Source organism: Astatotilapia calliptera, chromosome 2 (genome assembly GCF_964374335.1).
Source record: "Astatotilapia calliptera chromosome 2, fAstCal68.1, whole genome shotgun sequence".
Lineage (NCBI taxonomy): Eukaryota > Metazoa > Chordata > Actinopteri > Cichliformes > Cichlidae > Astatotilapia > Astatotilapia calliptera.
Genome location: NC_137423.1, coordinates 27,617,697 through 27,634,016, shown reverse-complemented (window position 1 = coordinate 27,634,016; position 16,320 = coordinate 27,617,697). Strand labels below are relative to the sequence as shown.

The following is a 16,320-nucleotide window of genomic DNA, read 5'->3' as shown; positions in this document are numbered from 1 at the left end:
TATTAATGTTTCTCCCAAGCTTGCAGATCTAACTAAATTAAACCATATCCCACTTTTAAAGAAGGTAGAAGATGATCTGGCTAGATGGAAATGTCTACCCATATCACTCATGGGAAGGGTTGCCGCTATAAAAATGATGGTCTTACCAAAAATAAATTATTTATTCTCAATGATCCCAACTAAACCGCCACAAGATTGGTTCAGATCTCTAGATTCATGTATGTCCAAATTCCTTTGGAAAAATAAACCCCCACGTATAAACTTAAAAACACTACAAAAGACCAAGGATAAAGGAGGACTAGAACTGCCTAACTTTCAGCACTACTTCTTAGCCAACAGGCTTCAGTTTATCTCAGGATGGCTAAAACACACCCTCTTAGATGAACCTTGGCTAGATGTAGAACAAGCACTCTGCAATAATCTAGAGATCTCAGACCTACCATTTATCAGCTCAAACATCCAACGACATGAATGCTTTAAAAGCATCAACATCAGCTCTTCTCTGACAGCATGGTGGGAGTTTCTAAAATTGACGGCGTCTTCATTAATCCCATGCAAACGTACACCTATCTGGAACAACCCTGACATATTACAAAACAATAATATGATAAACTTTTCAGATTGGAGTGATAAAGGAATCAAATATTTAGAACATATACTAGAAGGAACAGAATTTATTTCATTTGACGGACTAGTTACACAATATGGGATCAACAAGAAAAGATTTTTAGAATATCAACAAATTAAATCCATAGTAAAAAAGAAATTTAAACCGGGTCAAGTTGAACTACAAACACCACCAAGTGTGGTTCAATTTCTTACTCTTAAACCCCCCAAATTACTATCCAAAATATACAGAATGCTTTCTAAAACAGATGAATCAATATCACTTCCTATTGCAAAATGGGAAGCGGATTTATCAGTTAACTTAGACCTAAACTTCTGGTCTCAGATTTGCTTAAAAACCTTTCATCTAATTAGAAATCCCAGTCTTCAATTAATTCAATACAAAATATTACATAGAGTGCACTATACAGGTCATCGGATGTTCAAGATGGGCTTTACGTCTACCAACAACTGCTCACACTGCCAAACCAATTCACTGGACAATTATATCCACGCTCTTTGGTTCTGTCCACCAGTTCAGAAGTTTTGGCGCGAGATATGTGAAGACTTATCGAAGTGTCTGAAATGTAACATTCCAACTTCCCCCTTAGTGTGTTTGTTGGGCAGCTTAGATAATGTCACTTCAGAAAAGAATATCGCCCATATGGTTTTCACTGCCCTATGCATAGCCAAGAAAACAGTCCTCATGAACTGGAAAAATAAAAATAATCTTAATTCTAACCAATATAGAAATGATCTATTAGATTACATGAGTCTTGATACAGCCTCTGCCACCACATCAGATCAATTGCTCTGGGCTCCTTTGATCAGCTCCATCACCTAGTGGGGGTGGGGGGTCATAGTTTGGTCCCGCCTTCACTGTTGTGATTGGTGTGGGGGTAGGGACAGGCTTAGGGCGTTGGGGGGTTCCCTGGAGGCATCTTCCTTGGGGGGCTCAACCCGGGGTAGCGGTCATGTCCGGTTAGGGGCTCTGTTGGCTCTCCGGTGACTGTTTCCTCGCGGCTGCGTGCAGCGGGGCTAGGGGAGGGTCTGTGCTGACGGACGTGGGTTACTGACCTGGTAGCCTGGCTGCTCCTGGGTGGGTCCGGGATGGGCGTGAGGTTCTGGGGGCGCTCCGTCTCTGGGCTGGGACCCGGACCGGGCCTCGGGGGCTTGGGTCCTGGTTGGTGTGTTGCCGGGGTTGTGGGCGGGTGGGTGCATGGGGGCCCAGCCCTGGAGCAGGGTGCCGCCGGTGCGTCGAGCCACCTGGGGGGCTCTTCAACTGGTGGGGGAGATTGTCACATCTTGCAGGAGCTTTCCTCTCCTCAGGAGCTGCCTCTGCAGGAGGGGGAGATACAGGAGAGGTGGAGGAAGTGTCAGGCGCAGTGGCCCGTGGAAATGGAAGGGACTCAAGTGCAGATTCAAAACCGGAGGCCAGGGGTGAGGTGTAACGAAAAGAGATATTTATTTTACAATGCTCAAAGGCTAACAGAAAGTGCAGACTAGAATCAATGAACATAAACTAGATGTCTGAGGCGAGAGAAGATACTGTGATGATAACTAGACGGCAGGGATAACTGAGTGCAGGTACTGGGCAGGGGAAACTGTGGCGGGCCAGGGCACTGAAACAGAGGAGAGAGCAGTCAGGGGAATCCCACAGAGAGCTGCGAGTGAATCTAAGGATAGTACACTGAGCTGTCTTACAAACTTGCAGGTGAGGGTTGCGTGGAGGGGGGAGGCAGGAGAGGTCCAGGTGGGTACTGCATGCAATGCAGGGAGGCAGGCAGGAAAGAATGGCAGCTCCGACACGGAGAGGGATTACCGGCGGCAGCAAACTGGTTTCCAGGAGAGCTTGGTAGGTGGGTTTTCGCGGCTGACGAGAAAAACAGAGATACGGTTAATACATCTGATGAGTCACCAAGGAATGGACGTGAGGCCGAGAACTGACTAAAGTTGGCAGATAATCTGGCGAAGACCAGTTGAGTGCGCCGGTCATAAATACTGCTGGTCCGATTGCCATCAGGTGAGAAACAACAAAGACTCCACCCAGTGGGGAGGAGCTGATGCTGTGGAAAACCACCCAGACCACGACAGGAAGATCTCAGCCTGGGTGTTTATTGTCTTATGTAGTCTGGAAGATGAGTGGATGGTGGGGTGGGTGCAGTTTTCTCTGTGGTGGGGTTGGGTGGACTGTCCCGGGCTCTGTGGGGCCGGGCGGCGCTGCTGCACTGGGCCCGGTCTGGATGGGCCTGGGCCCCCTTTCCCTGGCGGGTCGCGGAGTATGGGGGTGCCTACTGGGGTCAGTGGGGGAGCTGGCCCCAGGGAGGGGTCACTTGCCCCTCCCTTCCTTCCCTCCCCATCTCCAGCTGCCTCCCTCTTCCCGCTCCACCACAACCACCCACACATGCAGGGCCTTGGAGTAGGGGTATGTCACCAGGGTGCAGAGGAGGCTACCCCCCCCTCTGTCCCCTTCTGGCTGCCTCTGCCTCAATTTTATCCCACAACTTAGACATTCACATTACTCACACTCTCATTACACATACATATAGGATCTTGGGGGTGGGCACGATACACGGAGTCCAAAGTACCATCAGGGTGTACACCCCACCCCTGGCATCGTTGCCCACCTCTCAATTTAAATACACGTAGACATTGAGGGCTAGCAGGAGGGACCATGCGCTTACCTGCTGCTCTCTGGCAGGTAGCTCCAAGCCCTCCTGGGTTTTAAATGCACCTTAGAACACACATGCATCAACATTACAATGAGCGGGTGGAGGGAGGTTCGGAGTCTTCTCTCACCCCCGTTCTCTGCGACCTGCTGGAGCAGGGGGGCTAGGACTAGGAGGAGGAGTTGGCCGTCCGACTGCGGTCTGGAGTGTGGAGCCTTCCTGCTGCTGCGGAGTCGGGGCGGTCTGCCTCCCCCCACCGCAGGGAAAAGGGAAACACCACCTGGGTCTGGGTGCAGTTCCCCCCTCCAGGGGCGGGGGCACCTAGACCCGGTTTGTAGAGTACGCTTGGGGAGTGTGATCGTGTGTACAACGTCTCTTTATGTCTGTCTCCACGTTGGTTGAGTGTGGAGTAAGTGCATATGAGAGCATGAGGGTGGGAATGGATGTTTGTATCTGTGTGTGCCTGTATGTCTGTGTCTATATGTCAGGTTGGGTGTCAGGCGCCACCTCTCTGGGGACATCTCAGGCCCTCCAAGGTTTGGAGGCCTATCTCCCCCCCACCACCACTTCCCCTGCCAGTGGCGGACCCCCTCAGACATCGGTGCGTTGGTGGTTCTTTGTGTCCGGGGATGGGCGTCCAGGTACACACCGGCTCACTCCTTGGCGGCCGCTTATCGGGGCCTGGAGCCTGGGGCTCGCTCGGGCCACTTCGGAGGTGGGGTGCCCCCGGCCTCTCGGCCTGGGGCTCGGTCACTCAGGCGCAGCTGGCTGCTGGCGGAGCTCACGGGCGCGTCACTGCAACTCCCCCTGGCTTCTGCTCCGCGGCTGCTGAGTGAGCCCTCATCTGGGACTCTCCTCAGCTCTTTCCGGGACAGTGGCGCAGCTGCCCCTCTGTTGGTCTTCCTTGGTCTCTTGTGTTCTGGGGGCCTCTGGATGTCTGGAGTTTTGATCTCCTCCACACCTGCTTCACGCCCTGGAGGACGGGGCTGTGGCCCCCCCACACCCTCTAGCAGATTATTACATGAAGGAACCTTTTAAAAAAACAAAAAACAAGCGCGTCCATGCTCACAGGTGTACACACGGGTGATCACACCCACAAACTACACCCTTTTTGGCTCCTACCTCAAAGCACACTGTGTTCTGTTGATCTTATGTGCTGCACAATAATGTTTAACATTTAGTATTTACTGTCATATTCCCATATATCATTGTGATGTTGTTTATTCTATTACTCTTGTTCTCTTCTGCTTGCTTTCTTTTTTCTTTCTCAGCAGGTGATCCAGGTGATTGATACATGCATTTTTTTTCTCTGCCCGTTCTGTTGGTTTTTGTCTTTTGCCCTTCTCCCCCGTCCCTCTTCTCAGCTGTTTCTCTTTCCCTCTTTCTTTCTCCCCTTCTTTCCCCCAGTCAAGTCTGTCCCGTATTCAGTAAGTGAAAATAAAATAAACAATAAAAGGTGAATCAAATGGACCATTACGGCAAGGCTGGGATGGTCAGTTTGGTAAAGTAAATCCGTTGGGCATCTTTCTTTGCCTTTAGACAACAATTCTGATGGCAAAAGAGCCAAACGGGACAGGCCAAAAAAAAAAAAAAAAAAAAAAAAGTGTGTCATTGTTTAGAAGTGAGCATCTCTGTTTCCTTTCACGAAGTACAGCCTCCTCAAGAATAAATAAGAGTAAAGAGTAAACAAGAGTAAATAAAGGTGACATTTCTTACCTGGCATTGACAGCTGAGGTAAACAGTGGACTGACAGTTTTTCACAGATATAGGATAAAAGAGTGTGTCTAAATTTAATGTTTTTGATCTTTCTTTGCTGACTAAAACATATTTGCCCTATGGTACCCACTGTAGCTCAAATTATGGACTTGAATGGGAAGCAATACACTATCAATACCCATTGGTGCAATACACTAACATTTAGCAGTGAAAACAATGTAACATTAAAACAAAGAGACAGCTTCTCCATGTACACTATCCAGTTACTTAAATAGGTGCTATTACGTGGTCTGATACTTTTGGTGGGATGGATCGATGCTTTCCTGTTGTTTATACCAAAGTGAGACTCTACCATCTGAATCTTGCAGCAGAAATTGAGACTTATTAGACCTGGCAACGTCTATTGTCCAGTTTTGGTGAGCTGGTGTAAACTGTAGCCTCCTTTTCCATCATTCCTGCGGACAGAAGTGGTACCCAGTGTTGTCTTCTGCTGCTGTAGCCCATTTGCTTCGAGATTCAATTTGTTTTTGTGTTCAAAGATGCTCTTCTGCATACCTTGGTTGCAATGAATGATTACCATTGTCTTCCTATCATTTCTAAAAGTCTATCACTGCATCATTCCATGTTTGGCACTGATCACCACCTGCACTCATGTATATATCTTTCAACGTAGCACTCTTAATTCTTATTCTCATGTATATATCTCATGTATATCTCATGCACATATCTTTCTACGTAGCACTTTTAATTCTTATCCCTACTTTTATTTTTTCATGTCTATTTAAGTGCTATTTATGACACTATGTTTGCACTGAAGCACCGCAGCAATTTCCTAATGTTGTAAACCTGCTCAACATTTGGCAATAAACCCCTTTCTGATTCTGATTCTGATTCTGATCCATTCTCATCTGACTTGAGTGAGTGCCACTTGTGATTGACTGACTAGATGTTTGTGTTAATGAACAGCTGAACAGCAGTACCTTATAAAGTGATTGTATATTCCACTGTAGGTAATCCTTGCAGTTAGTATTACTACGTGTTCCGGTTTATAAAGGGTTTACAAGTTACATAATAATAATAATAATAATGATAACCTGGAGTGTAAAATTTTCCAAAATTCACTAAAGATCAGGACAGAGCTAGTCTGCCAATAAATATCTAGCAGTGTAGTCGTGATCACATTTTTTTTTTTACCCACACATAGCCTGTAACCCAAACATAATGTTGGTCAATGATGTGCCCCTTATTGTTAGCAGTGATGCTAAGTAACTTTACTAGTTATCCTAAAATACTAATAAACAGTGATGACTTTACCAGGCTGTGGGAAACAGAGACAATGGCCTGGTGGTTTCTATTTGTGGTGATAAGTACATTTCCTTCTGTCGACTTTAATGTTAGGATGATGGAGACAGAACACACACAGCGGTAGCTTCTTCGGAAGATATAAGCATAACCTTTGAAGTGAGTTGTGACAGTAGTTCATATATCTGGCGATGGTTTTGTCAGGTGGACAGCCCTCCATAAACACATTCCAGAGGTCCAGACATGAAGCATTTTCCAGAGGAGAGCACTAAGGTTAAAATCTGCCTTGTTTAGGTTTTGCAGAGTGATCTCCACATTATGAAATTTTACATCTCTGACCCTTGGGATCTGCAGCTACCCACAGACACATGGCTTTTTCATTGTCCTCACAAAAGCCCATTTTTTTGTCTGCCTCCTCTGCCTGTGCCTCAATCAGAGTGTGACACTGTCCTGCGGATGCACCTGGCCCATAAGGTTTCAGTCATACGCCCTCTGCCTTGCGATATTAAATGCTGACAAGAAGTTTAAACTGAGAGGTGCTGTCATCTTTGCAGTATACTATTGTCCCGACAGTCGGATTTCAAAACAGCATGGTCTTTATTGGGGATATCATGTTTTGGGGGATGAACTGCGGGTTTATTTGAGCTGGATGGGCTTCGATGAGGGGGCGAAGTGGAAGAAGTCTGAAGGTGGATGTGACTTTTCGCTTTTAAACTTTGTTCTCTCTGCGCAGGGGCACAGGCTGCAGTCGGTGCAGTCATGAGCCTAACAGATGTGGTCCTGTCTCTGTTCCTCGTCCAGGCTGCCATGGCAGTTGTTCAGTTATTCCCTTTCAGGGGTTCAGTGCAGGGAGTGCAGGTTCAGGCTTTGCATGTGTTTACCCTTAATGCTGTCTGCATGGCTGGTTAAAAACAGCCTACAGCTGATGATGATGCCCAGGACTGATAGACGTATCAGCTTTCATTATTAAAGAAGACTCTTTTCACCAGTGGTGTGAATTTAACATTCTTTGAGGCCTAGTCTCAGATAAATGAAGGTTTATCTATAGCTCTCTTATTAGAACCACCTTGACTTTCTCTTTCTCCCTCCAACCCACTCCGCCTCTCTAGCGAGTGATTTCATGTCTGTTGTCGGACTGGCGTCACAAGAAACAGATGTGAGCAAGATTCTTGCTGGTTTCTGTTTTCGATCGAAAACCTGGTGGTTGGTCGAATTGATGACATTTTGTTTGCCTGTGAACATGTTCTTCATTGGATTTATGGAGTGTGTCTGTGCTTTCAAATCACCTGCTGCGGATGTCAAATCAAAGTTGATACTCTCGTGTCTTTGGCGTTGCCGTACAGAAGAAAGCCAGACGCAAAAAAAATTAAAAAGGGGATGGAAAGACATGCGGAAAGAAAAACTGCTTTTGTTCAGCGTGTGATTTATGGGTATTTTTTAATCCTCATAAAACAGACAAATGTGTGTCATAGATGCTGCGTTATAATTGAAGTAGAAACAGCATCCATCATTAATTTGTATGCAACGAAAAGTATTATCGTGAAAAATGATTCACTTGAATACACTCCTAAGATGAATATATCATTAATAAATCCTTTTGCTTTATTCTGGCAGTCCTGACCAAGACTTCTTTACTTTCATCTCTTTATGATTTAGCACAGCATCAAGTGTTTAAAGTGCATTTAGCAATGAAATACACTGATGTTTAATCAACTGCAGTTTGGCTTGTCAGGCAGAAAAAAACACCAACGTTGGATCTAAGTGTTTTCTCCGATTTAACCTGTGGTTAACCTGATAACTCTAAGAGCGGCTCTGGAAAGCACAATGAATCCATTCCCAGCTTCAGAGGCCCTGTCACTTCACATTAGCGCTAACAGTCAGCTGCACCCCGGCCTGCTCTGCCTGGCAATCAGCTCGAGAGTCTGAAACACCTGCTCATGTTAGGCAGTTTCCATGGAATAATGCTGTAATTCCATCAGGAATTGATTGGAATTGGTGGGGGGAGGGGAGAGAAAGGGGAAAGAAATATGCGCCTGCACATACGGTAGACTCGATTGGAAAGAATGCCACTGTTTGTTTTTAAAGCAAAGGGAAAAAATGTTTTCTTTTACTAAAAGCGAATCAAAGACGTTTCTAGATATGAATCCAACTTGCGTTCAACCAGCTTTGATAAATGTGAAAAACGGAGATCTGATCGATCTCGTTTGCTTGAGTATCTTATGTGAAATAAGTCAGATGTAAGGTTTGGCTCTACGGTCACACTGAAATATTTACCTCTTGTTTGAGAATTGGTGCATACATCCAAGAACTTGAACTCAAAAGTGGAGCGTGGACAGGCAGAGCTAATTACACATGAAGCCTCTCAACTCCTCACACAACTTTATGTCTTTGTGGTATTTCCTGGATCATACACTTAGCTGTTTTTGGAGGACTTGGGAATCTTAGAATTTCTCCCAAAGCCCGAGGAACTCCCTTCTTTTTCAGACACTTTTACAGTCGTCAGGATTTGTTTTGACTTTTCCACAGACGCTAACTGGTTTTCATCTGTTATATCTTTATTGACACACAATTACACATGCACCATTGTGTCCAGTTTTAGCTGCTGCAGGGCTGCTTCCAGGTTGCACCTCAGATCTGTGGGAAAAGTCTTTCTCTGGCTTGCAAAGTTTTTTTTCCTACCATTTTGACAAATACAAATATTCCCACTCCTTCCAGAGGGGAGGATAAGTGTTGGTGTTCCTGCCAGGGTCGGACACGCTGCAGGGAAGTTGTGATATCAAAGGTTTCGGAAAGCGAGGAAGCACACCTCTCGGGCGCTGGAGAAACACAAGTCTTTACACATTCATCATCCCACAAGAGCACCATTAACATCATCATTCTTCATCCAAGCGACGGACAGAGCTGGATCTCTTTCTCTTTCAGAACATGCAATCTGAATTCCTTCATTCCTTTCAGAGCATCCTTCTCATAACCTCATCCACTGGGCGTTTGTATTTTGTTTTGACAAATTGTCCTTCCGAGCGAATGACAGCCTCAAGTGGTTACTAGAAAAAACAATTTGACATGTGATTTAAAAGATGAAAGATGTCTTCTCAGCCATTATACGGAGAAGAAGAAGAAAAAAGAAGGTTTTTCCATTCTGTAATTTGGTTTGCAGCTGATTTTCTCATGCTATGCATCTTACATATCAAACGGAACGATAATGAGTCAAATGTGATCTATTCTGATAGCACAATTACGGACGGAAAACAATGCGTGCGCAGTGGAACTTTCCGCCTGATCGAGGCACAGTATGTCATGTTCCCACTGTGCTTGCTTGCTGTTTACTTTGTCTCCTCGACCTGCAAAGACATGAGACACTGTCTTGCTGCTAATACTTAGGCATTCTACGAGCTGTCTCTCTTGAGCCTGTGCACATGGGCACATGCACAAACAATTTCCCCCCTATGTTGATGGCTGAGCGAGAAAAACATTCCTCAATCAGGAGGTGGAGGAGCCCTGAGGGATTCTGTGTGTGTGTGTGTGTGTGTGTGTGTGTGTGTGTGTGTGTGTGTGTGTGTGTGTGTGTGTGTGTGTGTGTGTGTGAATGACAGAGGGAGAGAGACAGGGAACAAGGAGATAAAGGAGTTCACAGTGAGCAAGATAGTGGACACAATCAGGTGTAATCCCTCTGATTGTGGTGCCTATCACACACAGACACACTGTCAAACTCAGAGAGAGAAAGAGAGAAATAAGAGCTCTTCATTTCCACACCTACACACACACACACACACACACACACACACACACACACACACACACACACACACACACACACACACACACAAGCAGAAGAGGCATACTTGTGCTGCAGAGCGAGGCCAGGTGGATTACATCAGGACTTGGGTATTACTTCAGGTGATGCCTTGTCATCTGCAGGGTGTTGGTGTTGTACATGGACTTAGGTGAGAAGCATTTTGTCGGGGCGAAGGTAAAACAGCAAAGAAATAAAGATGTTGCCAAGGCAATATCAAGCATGTTCTCTCACGCCTGCGACGGCGTGTGCGGCGGGACTATTTTTGAGGCTTCGCCGCTGTTTCTGCACTCAAACACCTGTGACACACAAAGTGAGCACAGCCTGGGAAAAGTGTGGTTGAGGTTCCCTTGGGCGAGTTGGAGACGAGGGTTGGGGGGGGTGTGTGTTTGCCAGCGCAGTGCGGTGTGTGGAGCTGTGAGCTGCTGGGGACCCTTCTATGGGTTCAGCTGGACCTGCAGGATGTTTTTGTAAGGGAGGCGATCTCTTCCTTTAATGTTCAAACACACACACACACAGGTGCTTACAGGCTTTAGTTCTGATGGCGCAGGGTTACTGGTCAATGCCACATGCGTCACTGCGCAATATGTTCGGTATGCAGAGAGCAGGCAAGTCTCAGAGCAGCGAGAAGGCCTTTCCTGTGGCCTCTGTCTGATGTCTGCTTCACGGCAACCAGTTCCACACGCCTTCCCCTCTCTGCTGTAACTCTGTCTGACGGCCTGTTCAAAAATTCTGGAGGTTTGGTGTGTCCAGCCAGACCTCAGAGGGACCTCCACTCGCAGGTTTCCCACAGGCGGCGGGAGGAGGTGGAGATCTGATGCTCACAGCCAGTTTTGTGTAGCTACAATAACTGTCTGGCTGTTTCCACCGCCAGGAGGAATAAATAAATAAATAAAGCGAACTGCACTTCATAACATTTTAACTGGCTTTGGAGGCTTAGCTGTGGCTCGCCTGTGGTTACCGCGGTCAGGCAAATATGGAGCACAGCAGCCACTGGATGTTTTAGGCTCTCAAGCACACAAACCTTCTCTAAGTAACACACACACAGCAGCTACACTGTCTCTGCCTCTCACTTTCTAAAGGCCAGTAGTGTTACACCACAGAAGTTGGCATTTCCTTTGACATAACCACAAATTCAACTCCTTTTTTTCACACTGTGTAAGATTTATTGCACAGTGCAGTGAAACATCCATACAAATTCTCCAATAGCCCGAATTCCTCACACCGAAAAGTCAAATTGGATTTTAAACATGCCCAGTTTTTTTTTCTGTTCAGCCGCCTGTCCTGCCTGCTGCCTCTGTGTGTGTGAGAGAGTTATTTGATGTGTTTTGACTTGAGGTTTTTGCAGTGTGAGTGTGTGTGCGCGGTTCGTATAACATTTGGAACAGTGCTGGATGGGATCCTGTCAGCATGCAGCCTCCCTGTGATGAAACCTGCAAGTGGCATCTGATGATGTCATTACCTGCTGGAGCACATGGGGATGTGTACATGCGCATTCGGTGTGTGTATTGCTCGTGTTTGGTTATGACAGGGATAAAGTGGTGTTACAGAGTGGCCTCTTAGTTTAGACAAGATGTCATGAAGGTAGGTGTCTGTCTTTCTCCTGTGAAAATGTTTCCTGGTTTCCTGTGCCTCAGAGTGGAGGAAAAGTCTCCAATTAGAAGCCTGAGCTCATGTCACACATCTGCTGATCCCATCCATCTAGCTCCTGGAGTTTCTTTACCTTTTTTATGAGAAAGCCATCCATCCGCCTTCACGCCTTCCAATCCCCCAGCCTCCATTATTCCTGGGAAGTGCAGTGTCACCATAGAAATCAGGAGTGAGAAACAGAAAAACAACACAACAGACTGTGAGGAGAAAAAAGGAGTAGGCTATAATGGGCAGAGAAGTGGGAGAAAAAAACAGAAACAGGGAGGGGGGACAGGATACAATTGTGAAAATTCTCAAAAGGTCAAAGCAGACAAGTGCAGTCCATATTCATACATTTATTTTGTATTTTGCCTCTCTATACTACCATACTGGGTTTTAAATCAATCAATAAACATGTAATTGGAGTGAAGACTTTAAGCTTTCATTCGCTGCTTGTTGAATTTTTATGCGCAGTTCCTCATCTTCAGAGGTTTAAAGATAATTTGACAATTGACCGACAAGAAGTTTCACAGCTAGTTCAGGCCTGGTCCCTTGTTACAAAAAGATCTGGAGTTGATTGAACTTGAATTTCATTGCTCTTCACTGGAACTTTCGATATGAGGCAAAAGAGATGTTGATGTAAGCGAGGTCATCGTTAGGCTGAAAAATCAAAATAAACCCACCAGAGAGACAGGAAAAACGCTAGGAACAGCCAAATCGGCAATCTGGTTCATTCTTGAAAAGATGGAATACGCTGGCCAACACCAAAAGTCCTGAAAGACAACAGATGGGAACTAAAGCGGATGATGATGGAACTTTTTTCATGGTTAAGAAAAACAACTTATCTAACCAAGTCAAAACACGGACTTCTTCTCGAGTGGAAACAAGACAACAGGGTGCAAACCACTGGTTACACTCGGTAACAAGAAAGCCAAGAAGCCAGACTTTGCCAGAAAACATATAAAAGCACTTGCGTAGTTCTAAAAAAACCCCAAGAAAACATGCGTTGGACAGATGAAACCAAGATGGAGGATAGGAAGTGAAAACTATGGATAATCAGAGAAACAACTTATGATAAAAAGCATATGACACTATCTGCAGACATAGTAGAGGCAGTGTTATTGTATGGCTACCAGTGGAAATGGGCCAATAGTGTTTATTGATGATGTGATTGGTCAACGCTTCATGGTGCAAATCGATTAAGACCCAAAGCAATCTGCAAGAGCAACCAAGAGTTTCTCAAGGCAAATAAATGGGATATTCTTCAAAGACAAGTCAGTCAACCTGATCTAAACTCACAAGAGCAAGCTTCTCAGTTACTGAAACCAAACTGAAGGCAGAAAGTCCACAAACAAGCAGCAACTGAAGACGGCTGAAGCAACAGCCAGGCAGAGCAGGGTTTTCATCCAAGTATTAAAAACCAATCCTTACATTTAAAATGATGTTAGTGTGTCCACAGTGAGTTATTTTTGAGTGAACTGAGCTTTCATTTCTTCATCTTTACACCATTTAACATTAAATAATCCATTCCTATTCATATCCATGTCTGCTTCTCTTACCATCTCCTCCCATCTCTCTGTCTGTTTGATTATTTGAGGTTTCTTTTTGTTTTTGTATTCACCTTCTGATGGAGAATTTATACAACTGTGGCTATTTAATTTGACTTTATGGCGCCTGTGGGAGCACTTACAGTCAATTAATATACCGAGCAATAAACAGCTTCACACGTGTATTTAACAGAAAATTCCTCCAGTGTCCTTCGTCATAAACCATCGTGACTTTTCCTGAGTAAAAGCTAAATAACAGACAATTATTAGTCAAGGTCCAAGGATTCGCTTCAAGGTTTCTCTGCTGCCAAACTCAAAGACTCTCTTAGTTCACACCTTGTAGTGCTATGAAACATGCTTGTGCTAGTTTTACAGGTTTTGGCCAGTGGTGCTCTTTATCTGCATTGACCAGTAAAAAACAGAGTGCACAGTGGAAAGTCAAGGTAGTTGGCCCGCGTGTGCATTCAGAGAAAGACAGTTAGGATGGGAGAGATACAGGCCCCCACAGCTCACACAATAATGTCACGGAGTGGAGAAATGAATCCATGGAAAAGACACATAATCCTCATTACAAAGGGTTTGGCATGTCTTTTTATGACACATGTGACTGGCAAATAATTATGTATTCTCTAATCCCATCAACCAGTCTGCAGCCAGACTTTGGAGGCTTAACCTTTGCAGTTATAATGGAATTTCCTGATCAAAACATTCGCTGCCCTCATTACATTACATGAAGTACCAGCCTGACAATTAGTCCATGCATTGTCCAGTATGAGGGAAACAATTTTTGTGTCTCTGTGAATACACTTGAACGGGATAATAGTTGGAAAATCATTCGTTTGAAGTTGTCTTGCAGCTGCGTTCCATGGCTTAAGATGGGGTTTTTGTTATGGTGGAGGAGTGAATAAGACAGAAATAAGTGTAGTGGAAATAATACACAGTAAACAACCACACACTGATGAGCTCCCCTGCTCACGAGGACATGTAGTGTGTGTGCACCATGTGTGCCGAGCGAGTGTGTGCACGTGCATAAGGTGTCTTCTAGTGTCGTAGGAGATGGGGTTGCCTCTGTGACCCTGTGGACGGCTCCTCCAGCAGCTTGTCAGGGTTGGCGTCTCTTTCCCTGGGACCACTGGCTCGCTTATCCAAATTGCAGTCAAGCTTAAAAAATAAAGAGCCCCTGAGACCCATTTGCATGAGAAGGCAAACCCTGAATCGACAATGCGTCACAAACTCCACACTGACACTTTCACGGCTGATTCTTTTTCTCTTTGTTCACATACAACTTCCTTTCTTGAGACGTTCTGTCTTAACTGCAGCCACCTTCAGTTGCTGCTTGTTTGTGAAACTCTGTGTAGGACGATTTGGTCATTATTTATTTGCATTGTAAAAAGATTTCTAACTACATTTGCAGCATATGGCTGAATCTGAAAAGAGAGCATGGCTCTGTAAACTTCAAAATTCATCGACTACTTCTATTAGCGGTCACATCATCAATAAGCAGTAGTGACCTGGGTCCACTGACAGCCGATCAAGCCTATGACATAACAATACCTTCACCATGATTGAGAGATATGTGGTATTTTTTAGATCATGAGCTGTTTGTCTCTTTCTCCGTGCTTTTCTCTTACTACCATTCTGGTACAAGTTTGTCCAAAGATTTATACTAAAAGAGCGTAGGGTTTTGGTTTTTTTGGATGTTTTCTGGCAAAGTCTAATCTGGCCTTCTGGTTGTTGAGTGTAACATTATATTAACATAGCATAAGGTTCAGTTACCTTTGTAAAAAGTAATGTTTAGAATTGTCCTTTAGGAGTTACTTTTTACTTTCTTACTTTGAGTACATTTCAGAGCTTGTACTTTTTCACTTCCATCCATCCATCCATCCATCCATCCATCCATCCATCCATCTTCATCCGCTTTATCCGAGGCCGGGTCGCGGGGGCAGCAGCCTAAGCAAAGAGGCCCAGACCTCCCTCTCCCCAGCCACCTCCTCCAGCTTATCCGGGGGAATACCAAGGCGTTCCCAGGCCAGCCGAGAGATATAATCTCTCCAGCGTGTCCTGGGTCTGCCCCGGGGCCTCCTCCCGGTGGGACATGCCTGGAACACCTCACCCAGGAGGCGCCCAGGGGGCCTCCTTGTCAGATGCCCAAACCACCTCAGCTGGCTCCTTTCGATGTGGAGCAGCAGCTGCTCTACTCTGAGCCCCTACCGGATGGCCGAACTTCTCACCCTATCTCTAAGGGAGAGGCCAGCCACCCTTCCGAGGAAGCTCATTTCTGCCGCTTGTATCCGTGATCTCGTTCTTTCGGTCACTACCCACAGCTCGTGGCCATAGGTGAGGGTAGGGACGTAGATCGACCGGTAAATTGAGAGCTTCGCTTTTACACTCAGCTCCCTCTTCACCACGACGGACCGGTGCAGCGTCTGCATTACTGCAGCTGCAGCCCCAATCCATCTGTCGATCTCCGGCTCCCTTCTCCCATCACTCGCGAACAAGACCCCGAGATACTTGAACTCCTCCACTTGGGGCAGGAACTCATCCCCGACCCAGAGTGGGCACTCCACCCTTTTCCGGCTGAGAACCATGGCCTCAGATTTGGAGGTGCTGATCCTCATTCCCGCTGCTTCACACTCGGCTGCGAACCGTTCCAGTGCGAGCTGGAGGCCCTCACCCGATGAAGCTTTTTCACTTTACTTGAGTAAAAAAGTTGGCTCATTACTTCAGCTTTTACTGGAGTACATTTTAACCCAAGTATCTGTACTTCTACTTAAGTAAAGAAAGTCTGTACTTTCCCCTCCTCTGTTCATTTGTCATGATGAAGAAAGATCACGAGGTCATGAAACTTTTTGCCAGTAAAATTTTTACTTTTGAGACTTTAAAAATGGGGATTATGTATAAAAATGGTTAAAAACCAGTGAATCACTTTTGTCAAACCCAATCAATTATCGACAAATAAAATAATAAAATAAAATTGGCGCCTTCTAAGAAGTTACTGCTACGAGTTAACTCATGTTTATATAGATGGTTAATAAATTATCTTGTAACCTTTTAGAAA

At 45.4% G+C, this 16,320-nt stretch overlaps 1 long non-coding RNA gene across 2 annotated transcripts; it reads right to left on the bottom strand.

Moving 5' to 3' along the window:
• Positions 1-2,047: 2,047 nt before the first annotated feature.
• Positions 2,048-2,748, bottom strand: LOC145419682 (uncharacterized). Of its 2 annotated transcripts, XR_013901001.1 has the most exons (3): positions 2,555-2,736; positions 2,311-2,479; positions 2,048-2,228 (listed from the first exon to the last, which is right to left on the bottom strand). It is a non-coding gene; the product is annotated as an uncharacterized LOC145419682 (long non-coding RNA). The 2 variants fall into 2 exon arrangements; XR_013900997.1 differs by having other exon boundaries at positions 2,311-2,748.
• Positions 2,749-16,320: the final 13,572 nt, after the last annotated feature.